Consider the following 17201-nt stretch of genomic DNA (forward strand, 5'->3'; position numbering starts at 1 on the left):
TTGTATCCTGGGCTGCATCCAGAGCCTTGTGGGCAGCAAGGGAGGGAGGGAATTCTGCCCCTCTGCCCCACTCAGGTGAGACCCCACCTGCAGTGCTGCATCAGCTCTGGGTACCCCAACATAAGAAGGATGTGAACCTGTTGGAGCCAGGCCAGACAAGGCCTGCGAAGATGATCAGAGGTACGGAGCACTTTTGCTATGGAGAAAGGCTGAGAGAGTTGGGGTTGTTCAGCCCCTTCAGAAGAGAAAGCTCCAGGGAGACCTTCTAGTACCTTCCTGTGCCTAAAGGGGCCACAAGGGGACTGAGGGATACTTTTTACAAGGATCTAGAGTGACAGGACAAGGGGGAAGGGCTTCAAACTGAAAGAGAATACGTTTGGATCTGATATTAAAAAGATATTCTTTACTGTGGAAGTGGTCAGACACTTGGGCAAGTTGCCTGGAGAAGTTGTGGATGTCCCATCCCTGGAAGTGTTCAAGGCTAGGTTGGATGGGGCACTGAGCAGCCTGGTTTAGTGGAAAGAGATGATCTTCATGGTCCCTTCTACTACAGGCCATTCTATGATTATACAATTTTATGCAAGTAAAATTCTTGAGTGAGTGCTTGGTTTCTAATTAAACCAGACAGGTCTCTGATTCCTACAGGATTCCAAATAATAAGTCAGAACACAGCAGCTCAACATCTAGTGTGCCAAAACCTGAATGAACTGAAATCTAAAACATGTTTCAGGAAATATGGTCAAAATTTATGTTTCGAATAAATACTTATAAGCAGGGAAGTTCACTGGTTTCTGGTACCTAAATAATTCTGTTGCCTGGAAAAAGCAGGTTTAATATAAAAGTGAAATCTTAACAAAGATCATTGGCAATATTCACTCACTTACTTACTAAATGATGACATTTATCAGCTACTCAGCTATCATCTATGTAAAAATCGAAATGAATTTTTTTGGCTTTGCAAACAAGTGGCCTAGGAACATTCATTCTTCAGATCAAACACTGGTCAAGAATTATGTCTTACTGTAAAAAAAGCCAAATAAAAAGTACTACACAATTACAGTGCGTGTAATGTTAGCTGTAATATTTCATTATACAATATTTGCAAAGTAGTTTGTATTATTTGGCTGATTTTTAAACCGCTAAGCTGAAATATTTAGAGCTAGTCAAGCTGGGACAATCTCAGTGATCAAAAAGAAAAACCCAGATTTAGAATACTAATACTTCAGTTTCAACGTGAATTTTGATAAAAGGATAATTGAGTGCCACAAGGAAAACATTCTGGTATTTGAATTACATTTATAAAATATCAAACCTACCTTTCTTTCCTTTTCAGCCACCTGCTCTTCGATGTAGCGTTAATGAAGATGACATTACATTGAGAGGTAACAAAAAGTTTGACATTTTCTCTTTCTCAGAATTTAATGATATGTGTATTCTAAAAAAACCTCACTGGTATACCAAAATCCTCTGATGATGATGATGATTCTTCAGCTCAGAGTTACTGACTTTTTCCACAACTAACATTATTTTCAACACATCAGTCTATCAACAAGATTTCTTCCCAAAGGGAAAATGGTAGTTGAATAATACTTCTGTATGATTTTTTTATCATAAAAACAATGTTTGTCATCACTTAGATATTTAGGACAGTTATTTGTGACTGAATTTTTTGAATGCTTAAATAAACATGAGTCAACCAGATTGGTATTTATGCAAATATTTCATTGAAATACCACAAAATTTTGATATATACCCCATCCACACATCAAGAAATTTATGCTTCTACTTCTACTACTACTGGTGTTTTTTATTATTATTATTATTATTATTATTATTATTATTATTATTTGTTCTTAGTTAAACAGCTTCTGAGGAATAAGACCACAGGACCCGAATTCTGATGTGACTGTGGTTGTTTACCCTGTGCATTAGGCAAATGAAGCTGTCTGGTTGCTGCTGTGTACAGTTCCATTTAACTTAAATTAAAGGAAGAGATTAGAGCTTGTTTCCACAATCAGGCTGATTTTTAATTAAGTATAAAGCTGTTATACATACAGTATTTATGACACTCTGTAGGAAAAAATTAGAGAAGGTTCTCTATAACAAGAACACCTCTGTAAGATCTGTTCTGGGTGGGGCTGATAGGAGAGGATAACGATACATCCAGTGACATATATATAATCTTCTACCTTTTCCTTTTGAAGTGTCTCACAAGTGACATTTTAATAGGCTATATCCACATACTTTTTTTCCTAGTTTTAAATGCACGTTTCTTATTAACACTGCGCTGTAAGCCAGAAATGTGCGATAGATTCTGCAAGACTCTAAAACCACTTCCTCCATTCTAGATGTGTGGCCAAAACATCACTTACAATATGATTCAAAACACAAAGCTTTACCTCAATTATAGATAAAAATATTTTTAGTCCTAAGCCAACCTTATATTATGAAATTTAACAACAATAATGCACAAATTACTGTAGCCACAAGCCTCTAGTTATATGAACTCTAACCATCAAGGCAGATCATTGATCTATATCAGTCCAAGTTGAATAAAACCCCAGTTCATTACTATAGCCACCTCTGAAACAGTTGAAAGGGAAAATTGTAGGAAAACTGCTACAATTTTACTGCTGGGAACAGAAATTTCTGAAGTTTTCTGAATATGTTTTTCCATAGCATTTTCCTTTTCAACAGTTTTCATCAGTTTCTATGGCAGAAAAAACCCCCATGAAATGTGAGTGAAACAATGTTCTGCTTTTGTGTTTTTGCTTTGTTTTGGTTCGGGATTTTTGTCACTTTGGGGTGGGTTTTTTGTATGTTTGTTTTTAATATTATTATTTAACATACTTCTTACCTCTTTTAAGAATGGTTGTTTGCAGGGTTTTTTGCTTTGAAAACTGCCAACTATTTCCCTGAATGAAAATAATACCGAATATGACCTAGGTTTAGAAAAATATATGAAAATCAGAGACCAATTAAAAAGAAAAAGTAAAAAAGTAAAAAAAAAAAAATGTGTAGGGTGAAGAGCAGGTATGAACTGCAATCATCAAAAGTCAAGGTAACACAAGGATTCCCATCAATCAGGGATCAAAGTACTTGCTTGTACTGCAGGCAACGAGCACAAGGGGTTGCAGGGACAAAATTTCTATTTTTAAGGTTCAAGAAGTGTCACAAAAACTCCATTCCCACCTTTAAATGTAGAGGGGAGAAAAAAGCAGAAGCAAGAGATATCATTTGAATTTCAGACACTTCTGTAATTCCAGTACTGCCACTCTATAATCTAGACAAGGATTGATAACTCAGCATTTCTTTTGTAATAGTCTTTGCTTATATCTTCTCTTAGAGAACAATATAATAAACACTATCCTTTACAAAAGGCAGTGAACCACTTATGTTAACTGAAGCTCAAATATGCTTTCTTCTGAAAGATATTAATATCGATGACAGCTATGAACCATACGGGGTTTTTTTGCTTGTTTGGGTTTTTTCCTCCTTTTTCTCTACTTTCTTTTCTTTTCCTGTTCTACGATGTACAAAAAGGGCGGGGGGGAAGGACAAAAGAATAAAATATTAACAAACCAAAGGTACTGAGAATAAAATCAAAGTATTTTCCCCAATAGTTTTCTCTTCATTAGCCTGGGGACTCTGCATAAAAGCAGCCAAAAACTTGTGATAAAGTTCTGCACTTTGTGTCTAGTAGCCTAATTTAACTACATACAGGCTTATGTTTTGCAGCTTTCTTCTCCTTTGTTATTCAATGAGACACAGGAAGAAAGAGTACTTTTCATTACTACACTACACACCATTTATATCTACCTACGTAACCCCAACATAAGGCTCTAAAATAGCAAAGTATAAATGCCAGCTAAATTGTAAAATTGTAGTGTTTATCTATACATTTTTTGAAATTATTATATCCATCAGGTAACTGGAGTAACGAAGATTTTCACTCTTCTGTACAAAAATATAAGTGTTGATGAATGATTTATGAAGGAAAGCAACTAAGCAGAAGATCAAAAACATCATTAAAGCCTCAGGCAGATGATAACCCAAACAAAACCATATTGCTTGAAGCCCTGCAAGGTTCACCTTTCAAAGCACCAGAGTTTGTGTGTTAGGCTTTTGAATATTCAAAATATATTTCTTGCTGTTTTAATCTAGTGAAGAGAATTTATATTTAGAAACATGCAGTGCCACCTTGTCAGGGAGCATGGCAGGATGGAGCTGAGCAGAAGAGTCACACTATCACAGAATCATTTATGTTGGAAAACACCTCTGAGGTCATTGAGTCCAACCTTTAACCAGACACCACTTTGTCAACCAGTGGCTGAGTCACTGAGTGCAACATCCAGTGGTTTCTTGAACACCTCCAGATACGGCAATTCCACCACCTCCTTGGGCAGCCCATTCTAATTCTAGACAACCCTTTCAGTGAAGAAATTCTTCCTGATGTGTGACCTGACCATCCCATGGTGCAGCTAGGGCTGTGTCCTCTTAACCTGTCACTGGTTGCCTGGGAGAAGAGCCTGACCCCACCTGGCTGCACCCTCCTGTCAGGGAGTTGTAGAGACTGAGAAGGTCCCCCTGAGCCTCCTTTTCTCCAGGCTGAGCCCCCCTCACCTCCCTCAGCTCCTCCTCAACAGATTTGTGCTCCAGACCTTTCCCCAGCTCTGTTGCCCTTCTATGAACACTCTGCAGCACCTCAATGTCTTTTCTGAAGTGAGGGGCCCAGAAGTGGACACAGAACTCAAAATCAGAGTGACCCAGGCACAGGCAGGGTCCTGTCCTCACCCTCCCGCCAGAGAAGGGTGGGCAGAGCCAGGGGCGGCAGCAGGGCCTGCCAGGAGCCCTGGGGGCTGGGAGGGGATGGGCTGGAGCCAGAGGTTTCACTAGGAGATGGGACTGGGGCTAGTGCTGGGAATGGAGGTGAGGCATTGGCATGGTTCACATCCTACTGGGACCAAGCCTAGGCGTGGGCTGATGTGAACACAGGGTGCGTGGGCCCTGGGTGGGGCCAGGGGCACTGCGGGGCAGGGCTCCCTGTGCGCCCCCAGCCCTGCCACACACACTGGTGTCATTGAGAGAAATTATTATCTAATGAATAAAACACATGGGGGCAGGTACAGAGCAAGGGTTGTTTGGGAACAGAGCGTGCACAGCAGCACACATTATAAACACATTCATTATTTTTGTCCAAAACAAAGTTAGGAGATGAAACACAATGATTTGCACCAAAGTAAAATCTGCTCTTTCTGAGAATACAGCAATTTCAGAAAATCCTTCAGGCAACAAATAAGATGGTGCTGACAGAAAGATAAAAGATTTTAAAGACTGCAGATAAAACTTTTCATTAAAGGCCTTAAAACCCCCTCACAACTATTTTGAATACAGAAAGGGAAACTGAGAAGTGGTTTAGGTAGGTTCAAAGACTTCTGTAAGTGAAAACAATTGAATAATAATGGACATCCTCTCTAGTGAAGAAGGGGGAAAAAAGCCAACGGCACCCAATGGAGTTTAATACAACAAAAATCAGGATAGGGAAAAGGGCCAACATTTAAACCAACTGAAACATATCAGGTTCCTGTACCTATGACATGAGTGATGAAAATCTCTTGAAAATGTGTTTCAAAACATCTAAAACCCCAAAAGTTTAAACTTCTCTAAACTTTTAATATCTAAAAATATAGACTATACATAATGAATGACAGAATAGTACAAAAGGTTTTGCCTGCACCCAGTAGGCATGACCTCCACAGTTTACTTCTGTATGATTAAATAATTAAAATTTCCTAAATTCAGAATAATAAAAACTTTCCTCTAAGCCAGCTATCTAAGCCCATGGGTAAGAGCTCTTGGTTTTTTGTTGGGGTTTTTTTCCCCATTGGTAGGGAAAGATTTTATGTAAAAAACATTCGATTGTACAAAAATACCCTTTTATCTTTCTTATCTCTCCTTCTCTTATAGCTGCTGATAGAGACAGAGGAACTGTCACTTTACTGGTTTTCCGCTCATGGTTTTCATTCACTATAAACTGTGCAAGAATGTTATCATTTAATATACTGCTCCAGTGAATGATCAGCTTTATGAAAAAGCACCAACATTTTCTTCTCACTATAAGAAGCACCTCTATTATGAATCTGCTTCCTATTAGTCTCCCCACATTCTGTGTATTAATGATCTAAAGACCTCTTTAAAGAGAATACCAATAACTATTACAAAACATATCACCATCAAAACTCAGGTTTTTAGCAAGTCACAACAGTAGTCCTTGTCCCAGTTCCAAGGTCTGTCAGGGATTCCTCAGAAATTCCTGAGGCCACAGAGAAAAGCTCTGGCTCTATATCTGATGCTCTCTGTGCTGATCCAATTCTTGATTTTCTGACCAGTAATGCTGATAAAGATCACAGACATGTATTGTTAGAGGCAACAAGAAACTGTTGAAATGTGTATAAATATTAATAGAAATTACTTGTCTGCAAGACAGCTGCTTCCTTTCAGGCTTGATTTCTGTTAGTTCAGCAGTTTTAGGAGTTGCAGCAGACATAAACAGCCCCGCTGATCCCCAGATTGTTTTTGTGGTTGTTGTTTGCTTGCTATGCCTCTCAAAAATCTTGCTTCTCTCTACACTATCCCGTCCTCTCTGCCTGTCATCTGCCTTCCTACTGTGCAATCTGGAAGTTATTTTTCCCCTGATGAATTCAGTTCCATCTCAGTGAGAACAACAACTCTTCCATTCATAGAATTCTCCATGATCAAATCAGCATAATTTTTGAACAGGAATGTAATAAACAAATAAATTTCATAGTCCATAACATAACAGGTCAACTGATGCTTCTTTTACAACAGCCAAATAGTTAGAAAAAGGTAGCCTGATTAGTAACATCCTGCTCCTCAGGCAAAATGCTCATTTCACGGGGAATCATAGGATGAGAATGATGAGTCAAGTTGGAAGGGGCCACAGTGGGTCATCTGGTCCAACCTCCCTGCTGAGGCAGGGCCATCCCAGAGAATGGCACAGGGTTGCATCCAGATGGCTTTGGAATATCTCCAGTGAGGGAGAATCCACACCCTCTCTGGGTAATGTAGGTTGTCATTTCAATGGAAATAGGTGACAGAAAATTCCACAAAATTTTCCTTAGAACTTTTATACCTAAAGAGAAAACTGCTATAAGAAAAATATCTGTACTTACCCCTTACATACTACACTCTATGTTCCCACTCTTTGCCTCTCCCTAGATATCAAATCCACTTTTTATCAAAATGTTACATTTACTAGTTGTGCTATTGTTCATCACAGAAGAAAATATTTGTCAGGATTAAGAGGCAGAGGTGGGTGTACAATAAAACCTATACAGATTGACATACATTTAGCCAGGCAGCAAATAAAGTAGAATTTGGAAATTTCCCACTTGCTGTTCTACTGAAATTCTTAAAAATATTCACTAGCAATACTTGAAATAAAAAGTATTAACAACAACAATGACAACAAAAAGGAAATTGGAAGCTTTCAGCAGCTGGAACATTTTAAGGAAATTTTGAAAAAAGCATTAAAGTACACTTGATTTCTTTCAATTCAATAAAACTTTTTTTCAAAAACCTCTCACTGATACTTTATAATATGTAGTCAGCATTGCCTAGAGATTTAATGACTGAGACAATGTGTTTTTCTTTAAAACAAACAAGCAAGCAAATAAATTTAAAAACCATCAAAACAAATATGAAATACTTCAGAAATCACTTTCTGTGGTTCAAAAATGGTACTGTTTTTAAAGAGAAGACTGCGTGTATATTCAGGCCATTTCCAACTTACTAAATGCAAAGACCTATAACAATAAGAACAGGTTGTAATAATGTAGATCTCCAGTTTAAATGTTAAACTCATTAGCAAAGGTTCTTAATATTTGCTTAGATATGTGCTTAATATATGTTTTGCTTAATAATTGCTTGGTTGCAGTATCATGTTTCTTTATCTTGGTAAGAAGAGAAAACCTATTTCCCTAAAACCAAGCATGAAACTTTCTAAGGCTCCTGCTCTAACATTAAAGGAATTTGCAATATGTCTATATAAAAAGAATAATTATCTATAATGACGTGAGAAAGGTCAGATTGTATTGTTAGCTGATAGATATGCTGGCTTAGTCAGGAGATTAGCCAACAAAAAGTGAGTAATGCGTAACAAAACTCTGCTTTTTCATATTTCTTTTCTAATGCCCGATAAACCCTTGGGTGGATTATTTAGCTGCATAATTGGTGTTAGCCACAGGGTATGTATGAAAAAGGATTTTCAGGTTTACTCATCCATAAATATCAGGCTATTAATTATTTTACAGATAACTGCATGTATTGGAAATCACCTGTGTTGAACACAATATATGGAAATGAAAGGTCAGCACACTTTGTGTGCCTGTGCACAGATAGGTAGGCATGTCTATGTAATTGGAGTATTCTCTGAATATCAGACAAAATAATTTTATGGTCTCATATTTTTAACAAGAAATTATACTGCTCTTGCTGAGAATACGAGAACACAATTTCAAGACCTCAAGGTCTCCATTAAAAAACCGTATCTGCATAATCATTTTTGGCACAATGAAACATTTCTTAAACTTTTCTGAAAAACTGAGATACATCAGCTTTAAATTACCTATAAATTGCAAGGCTGTGATTTTGTGAGCTCATACCTTTTATTCTTCTCTGGCTCTGACAGACTAATCTCCCAATAATATTTTAATGGACAGATACCCAAGTCAGACCTTCTCAAAAACTCAAAATCTACATTGTAATTCAGACACATTATATTTTAAACCCCTGGAGCGTTTAATTAGCTATTTATTTTCCCTGGCTATGTTCTGCTTTTGTTTACATGTCCATTATTTCAGAAAAAAACAGAATTCGTACAGGTACATTTTTCGTATTATACCAATTGTACAAGACAGCATTTCAAAATTCAAATACAACACATGAAGAAACTTAGAAGCAGAAGTGAAAAAACCACAGATGTGAAAATGAAGTTTGAGAGGTCTACATTTGTTTAATCATTTTCTCACCATTTAATTTACAGTATTTAGTTACTGAACTCTTAAGTCTATAAAGAAATATTTATTCAGTGACAAGTGTAAAATATTACCGTTGTAATTCATGCATGTGAACAAAAGTCACAGGTAGGACAAATGGTAGTTCATACAAATAGAGTAAAACTTCTACCACCCACTGCATTTTTCTTGTTTTACAGGATAAACTTGCTAGGGGGTTAGCAATTATAAGCAGGAGCTAGAATGGTAATTTGATTGTTTTTATCTCCTGCAGTGTATTGTTCCCTTCTGTAGCAGTGAGGTTAGCCCAAAGGAGTTTGGAAGCTGACTTACCTGATGAAGCCCCCTGGGTCTGAAGAAACCTTTAGGTCAGGGTGACAGAAAAGTGTCCCCCCAAGACACCTTGAGATTAGCCTCCTAAATACGCATCAGGGGACGAAAGTACTGGGGTTTGAATCTCTCCTCCTCTTTATCCTTTTAGAGTTAACAGCTAGAATGTTCCTTTACCCGCAGTTTTTTATTGGTTTTTAAAGTTCTGTAACCTCCCCCTTTGCACCCCCATTCACTGGCTCCTCTGTCAATCCTATATCCCCACCGTCCCGGTTGGTTCCCCTATCCAGACCCCTCCCATCCTTCTGTCCCTCTTAACCTCATGTTCACTTCCGTTCTGTGCTCTGTGCTGCCGGATCCAGACCTGCCCCTGTCCCCCTCGACACTTTCCGAGCCCACGGACCCCACGCCGACCTGCTGCACCTAATAAACCTCGGATTTCTAAGGCACAGAGTCTGCATCTTCTAACCGCTGTGTCTCCTGCTATCCTCTGTCGGGGAATCAACCCGGTCTCACCTGCTGCGACTTCCCGGCTCCGCCTGGCCGGTTCAGCGGGGGGATCGCTGTGGAGACGCCTTTTTCGTGAGGTTTGGGGTGTCTTGCCGCCTTCCCAGGAGCAGAAAACTTCACCCTTCTTTGGATAATTTGGTCATTTACTCCATTCTTACGCCTGCAAAGCACACAGCTGCTGCTTACATCTTGGGTCTTTTCTGCTTAAATATTACAGGGTTTTTTAAAATGAGTTACAGTCTTTTTTACTATGGCTTTAACTTACTATATGTTAACATGAATGATTCTGTTTTATTTAGGAAGTGATTTATTTATAGTAGCTTCATTGAATCTTTATACACTTTACTTTCTGTTTGTATTTTAGTCATACAATCCCTACCTACAAGTACAGGGAATTAATTTTAACACCACCTCTATTCTCTCCCCTTGGACATGCTTCTGTGGACAAAAACAATCATGAATCTGTGCTCTGGGAGAAAAAGAGTAGCAGAGGTGAAACACCTGGCACTCACTGGGAACACACGCAATGCTAAAGCTTTGAAGGGGTTGTTAATAGGCCAAGGAATGTGATCCTGCTCCTCCACTCTGTCCTAATGAGTCACATCTGGAGTGCTGTGCCCGTTCTGGGCTCCTCAGGACAAGAAAGACAAGGAGCTACTGGAGAGGGTTCAGAGGAGGCCATGAAGGTAATGAGGGGTTTTGGTGCATCTCTCTTATAAGGAAAAACTGCAGGAGCTGTGTAGTCTGTAGAAGAGAAGACTGGGAGGGAACCTCTTCAATCCCTACAAATATTTAAGGGTGCTTGTCAGGAGGATGGGGCCAGCTTCCTCAGTGGTGTCAAACAGTGGAAAAAGGGACAATGGGTAGAAACTGTTGCACAGGAAGTTCCAGCTAAACATGAAGAAGAACTTCTTTACAGTGAGGGCAACAGAACACTGGAACAGGCTGTCCAGAAAGGCTGTGTTAGCCTCCTTTGCTGGAGATATTCCAAACCTGCCTGGATGTGATCCTGTACAATCTGCTGTAGGTGAGCAGAGGAGCTGGGCTGGGCTGGATGATATCCAGAGGTCCCTTCCTCAAGCATTCTGAGATTCTGTGGTTCTGCGAATGGATTTCTCTATGTCCCAAAGGAGGAATTCAACTGATCTGGTATATTAAGGGATGCACAGCTACAGAAGTTCCTTTGTTTTAAAACCTAATTCCTTGCATTTATTCTTCGGTTTGTTATCCTTGTTTTCTATATTAACCTTGAAAAATTTTCAGTATTTTTGAGGCATACTCAACTTTCTGGGGAAGAGAACTTTCAAAAAAAACATGTTCTAAATGAGTTTCATGGACATTAGTTGTATTTAGAAGTGCAATGTTTACTCAGTTTTACTCCCCTATCTAGTACCTTATTTATACACCTATTTAGATTTACTTTGAGTACTTTATAAACCTTGCCATATTCTTGTCATGATGAAAATTATTGTTTCTGTGCTGTGATTTCACAGGATTTTTTCTCTTGCGTGAATTTGAATCCTCTAACAGAATGAACCTACTTTCTCGCTCCTTTACAATTTGCTTGCCTTTGAATGTCACAGTGAACTCAAACTGGAAAAATAAATAAGCATTACCATAGAAGTAAAAATTTTCAGGAGTAATCAAGAAATTAGGGTTTCCATACTGTTACAGACTTGAGATGAAATATTATGCTTCTCTGCTTTTCCATCTCACCCCATTCTGCAGGTTCATGCAACAGTTACTAGAGGAGCAGTTGAATACAATAAACTTAATTAAATACACTAACTTTTCCACTTCCTGAAGTTAAAGCTCTCCTAGGTGTTTAGAGAGGTCAAGGCAACCTTTTCATACTTCTAATCTCTTGACTGATGCTGTTTTCTTCCTTCTCACTGAGTTATCTGCAAATGTATTTAGTACACTTTTCAACTCATTTCCTTGGGCCTGAGATGGGTAGGGCAGGGCGTTTGCAATTTCTGTTCTGTTCTCTGTCATCATTTCCCCCCTTCTTGAAGGCTTCCATGTCCCATCAATGCAGAGGAAAAGGACACTCACTTGTGCTAGGCAAGGTGTCCAGTCCTGCCTGGCAGACCAGAATTCACACACAGTGGTTCTACCGTGAGCTCAGGTTTCTACATGGAGCTTGTTGGCCATGAATGTATTCCCCTTTAAGGGCCTGTTTCCACTTTTTATTGCTTCCCAGTTTAGATAATTACAGGCAAATACAGGCAAATGTCTTTTCCACTATATACAAGAGAATGAGGCCTGGTCTGATCCCATACCTGGCCTTACTTATAGTGGGATATTTGACTAGAGTCTTCCAGAGGTCTCTTCTTGATTAATTAGTCTAATTTTCCGTCTTTTATTTTCCCTTCAGAGGTGGTGTTTTTATTTTTTAAAAATTTATTGCTGTAAAAATTTCTATATATACTGAAGGACTTTTTTTTCAATTATATTAATTTGAGAGTCCAAACAGCTTAAAAAGGACTTATTTTTAATTATTAGGATGACATGTTCTAACAAAAAACCACTAATTTTTCCTGTCTACATGCAAAGCAGGGATTTTGGTACTAGTATCACTTGTGAACTTATATAAAAAAACAATGCAAAATTAAAAACAATGCTGCCACAGTAGAGCTTATTCATCAGTAACTGCAGTAAGAATGTTTGCATAATGCATAAATCACACAAAATGTTCTCATAATTAATTTATCCTCATCTTTCCATCTCAGTATGATATGGACAGAACTGATGAAATGCAAGCAGGCAGGCTCTGAAAAAACACACAAAAAAGTGAAGTTTCATATTCGAGGAGTGGATTTCAGCACTTTCGTCAGCCTATGGCTGCAGCTGAAATTGACTTTTCTAAATAATACATCTGTTTTGCCACCACAGACAACTGTGTCCTACTGCAATGAAGGACAACATCCACTTTCAGGGGACAGAAGGTGGTGAGCAGGGGTGGTTTAAAGCCTTAAAAGCCAGTTTCAATGGAAGCTGATACCACATCTCATTTGTTACAGTGCTCCCTTTTCTTGGACCAGCCTCTCCTGAGACTGCTGAACCTTCAGTAAGTCAGAGAAGGATCTTAGCACTGCCAGATTCTAGACACTTTCAGAGGAGGAAAGCAGGATTCTGCAATAGAAAACTCAATTATTTCAACACGTTCCTGATAATAATTTGTTTCATGCTTTTGTCCCTGTCACATACATGTACAGAAGAGGCTCTTGCAAGAGGCCATCCTGCCAATACATTCTCTGTGAAATAATTCTGATGTGTTGCCTTCTGTCTTCTCCTCTGAGAACTTACCCTCTGCAACTGTGCTCCTAACTCCTCAACAATCACGCCTAAGACTGGCAGAGCTCACAAAAAGACAAAGTCCACAGCCCCAGATAAACTAGTTCTCAAAAAGGAATGAAAAAAGAAAGTAAGGCTACTTTAGTCTTTTGTTGTTGTTTTTGTTCACACGGTTTGGTGGGGTTAAATTTCGGATATATTTTTATTGGGGTTTTTTTAACATGGCTTTGTTCTAGACTGTCCCTTGGTCTTACATCTTTTACTTTCCAAGGCAATCCAGCAAATGCTTATTATTTTATTCTATGACTGAATTAGCAGTGGTAGTGTATGAATCTCTTCTTATTTGCAGCTCTTCATATACAAAAGTTTTCAATGACTATTCAGTTCTTCAGTTCTCAATCTCAACTGAAATCTAACTGAAATCTGTTCAATACTAACTTCAATTCTATAATTACTTCACTTGGAAAGCATTCTGTGTAAGCTGCTATAAAAGATGAAAATCAAAGCAGTATTACATTAGAAAAAATTATAGCAAATAATTAAGGAGAATTTTCTCAAAAATGTAAGGGCATGGGTATTACTCTTTTAGAGCAGTTTTCTCCTTATTTGATGCTTAGATTTGCATTTCAAAACTTCACAGATTTAGACATATCTGAACAGAGGAGAGATACTAAAAAAATAGCAATATATGCATATTAAACAGCTCTTAATAAAACCTGAGATGTATGGTTCCATTTGTGAATGAACCATGTTTCTTATTTATGTTCAGAAGTATGTTTTTCATGCAATTTAACAATCTTCTCTTCAATTTCTTCTTGTAATCTTTTTTCCATAGCTTTTAAAAAGACAAGGAGGCCTTTTTTAGACAGTATCCTTCAGCAGATTTATCATTCATCAATAGCTCAAATGCCAGAAAGGGAGTAAATTTTGAAATATTTTATTTTTTCTCTAGATTGTTATAGTCATCCATAAGCTATACTTGAGAAGAAATGTCTTCTTGTATCCAAAGATAATCCACTTTTAAATATCAGATGTTGATAACATCTCTGTGATGAGAAATATTTAAATAAAAATTAGACAAGTATTTTCTGCTTTATAGAAACCAGATATTTTCTCAGTCATTTTTTAAAATTATGCTACTGTCTGACATCATCCTGCTAGCTGGAAAGAGAAAATGCATTTGTTCAAATTTAGTTTAATAGGATTTTAGTGTTTAAGAGGCTGCTTCAGTGAGTCTCACAAGCAACAGCTCTGTGAAAATGCTAACCTAAATTTTTGAAGTCCTGTTTTAATTTTAAAATTTTGTAATAGTCTAGACACTTCTGCATCCTCAAGCAGAGGAACTCTGTAAAGGCTTTTGAAGCTGTCAAAGTTGTATGCACAGAAAGTCACTGCAGGCTAGAAATATTCTGCGTACAGAGAAACACAGCTGCAACCACTACCTCATACAGCCTCAATGCTTCCTGGAAAGAAAATGAAATACCCATTAAGAACTGTCTTTCCTGCTAGATCGATAATGCTTCTCTGCAAAGATTTATATTCTGGGTTTATGTAAGACAAAAAGGATATTACTCTTTAGAAAAAAAAAAAAGAAAAAAATTCTGTGGTCAAATCACACATACTTATATTATTATTTCTGTCATTAACAGCAATCTTGTTCCCATGACTTCAAAACTGGTAATAGTAACAATTACTTGATTTTAAGTGGATGTTGTACCATGAGAGGCCTCCAAAATACATAGCTGCAATATTTCTGCTAGACTGCACGAGAAACGGGTGATCAACCATTACATTTGCCATCTATTTTGGAAGAAGAAAGATTGAGATTTGCAATGATGTTCTACACTTCCATAAGTAATGATGTACTTTTAATTTCTACAGTACTGCTCTAATGTCTAAACTGACAGTTTAATTTCTTTTCAAAGTTTAAAAAAATTCCATTATCTTTTTGCCATGCTTTTGCACTTATAACTGCAAATTTAAATGCAAGGAAAGCAATCCAGCTTCTCTAGTAATGACTGAATAACATTATATGACATTTCAGTAGAAATAAAAAATCTTTTTTTAAGCGTTTCTTAACATCCCAGTTAAGAAAAGGGGGAAAGCAGAGCATCCCCTGCCCCTATACAGAATTCTAAGTTGTTTGTGTGGAAGTAGCACTGACCATAAGTCAACTACTTAACACTGATCAAGTAGTAGTACAAGTTCTCTTCTAAGTGGTACCTAAGCACTCAGGCTTGAACATTTATTCAATTAATCACATTGAGATGTCTGCTACAGCATTCTTGTAGAAGAGCCAGGAGCTCCTAACACAGCCAGCCTGACCTCCTAAGAATTTCCTTCAAAATCAGGGAACAAATGACCAAACATCAGCGAATGAGTCATATCAGCACCGTTTCTTCACTCACATCGTGCTCTAGAGCCTTGACTAAGTACAGCACTGACTCACGGGGTGAAAGCAATGAAAAAGTTGGTTTGGAAACAAACACCATGGTCCTTGGAGCTGAAGTGGGAGCGGGGAGGGTGTGGGTGTGTTTATGTGTGTTAGTAGCCAGCTTGGAGTCTCCAGCTGAGTCAATGGCAAGGGTTTTCAGAGGTTTTCAGGGATTCACAGCTGCTCCTGGAAGAAGCAGTTGCTTTTTGAAATCTGCTTTTCCCTAAAGTACACAGTGACTTACTGGCACAGGAATGAACTGTAGTTCCTGATTTACTACCAGCGCCTTGTTCCACTGTGGTTCACTATTCCTTCAAGAAAATAGAATACAAGCCCATAACTTTAGAAACAAGTTTCATTTAATTTTGCCTGCCAACAGCACCTTCAATTATAAATCAGCATCGTTAGCCTAATTTTTAATATTTTTTGGGGGAATTTAGTATTTTTTTGGAGTTTGGACATTTTCTACCTCCTGAACATGGTATTACCCAGAGAACAGTGTGTCAAAGAAATAACAAAATGCAATACTTACATATTCTTTTCACAAGAGATCAACTCTATGACAGGGATTCTCAGTAGCAAGAAGGGACCAGATAAGCCATACATCTGTCAAGGGATAAAGATTCTCCCAGAGCATACAGATAGCTAAGAATGTTACTGAAGACCTGACTTGTAAAATATATTATTTTTTTTCAGTTCACTCCACAGATCCTACAGACCTCAGCTAGCTGGAAAAGTAGTCAGATTCTTCTGGCATGGATTTTATAACAAAGAGAAGTATGTGGAATTGCTATTACACACAAACTATCACACAGTAATACTATGTAGTGCACTTTTACATAGTGTATCCAAGTCTTGTTAGAGCAATGAGAGCTCATCTAACTCTCATATAAAAAGAACAGATTAATAATTTTTGGGGGGAGGGTTTGACATTAGATCAGTACTAGCAAAGGACAAGTTTTAGTTTCAGATATTGTTGCTTTGAGCAACACAGACAAAAATATGCACACATTTTACTAACTACGGAGTGAGCAAGCAGACAGCTCTTTTGGATGAATAGAATATTCAAACTGCAAACATTTTATTTTAAATCAAAATGTTAAAAAAATAAAGGAACTTAATTGATTTTGAATCTAAGTCATTGTGCTTTTAGTTTAAATTGGAGTTTACATCCAAAAGTGTTACTTTGTTATGCTACTACTTACGGTTTTACAATTGCTTTTTTCTTTTGTTGCTTTGCTTACTAGGCAGTCTGCCTACTCTTACACAGAAGGAAGTGAACTGACCTTGTAAATTGAAAAAGGAATGGTGATGACTCATATCTTCTAAATGCACAAGATGAGAACAAATTTCCTTTTCTAGGCTTAGAGTATTTCCACTTACCATTACCAGGTAAAATTTATAATAATAGGAAGTGGTATACTGTGTGATTTTATTTCTTTTATAACATTTATTAAATACTTTTTTTAAAGTGTGATTGGAATCCGAATAATGGATGGAACCTTCAGTGTATTGCAGTTTTCTCATGCCTTTATTACAAATATAGAATGTTTAATTGATGCATGCAAGTAAAGTCAGAGTTGAATAATAAATTA

General features: G+C 37.7%; 1 long non-coding RNA gene across 1 annotated transcript in view; it reads right to left on the reverse strand.

Annotated features, from left to right (window-relative positions):
• The window catches only part of LOC146445468 (uncharacterized), a 38857-nt gene extending 29352 nt beyond the window's left edge, over positions 1–9505 (reverse strand). Inside the window, exon 1 of the long non-coding RNA XR_014855104.1 lies at positions 9369–9505. This is a non-coding gene — a long non-coding RNA (uncharacterized LOC146445468). The remainder of the gene's footprint in view (positions 1–9368) is intronic.
• Positions 9506–17201: the final 7696 nt, after the last annotated feature.

Source organism: Lichenostomus cassidix, chromosome 1 (genome assembly GCF_008360975.1).
Source record: "Lichenostomus cassidix isolate B80296 chromosome 1, HeHo_3.0, whole genome shotgun sequence".
Taxonomy (NCBI): Eukaryota; Metazoa; Chordata; class Aves; order Passeriformes; family Meliphagidae; genus Lichenostomus; species Lichenostomus cassidix.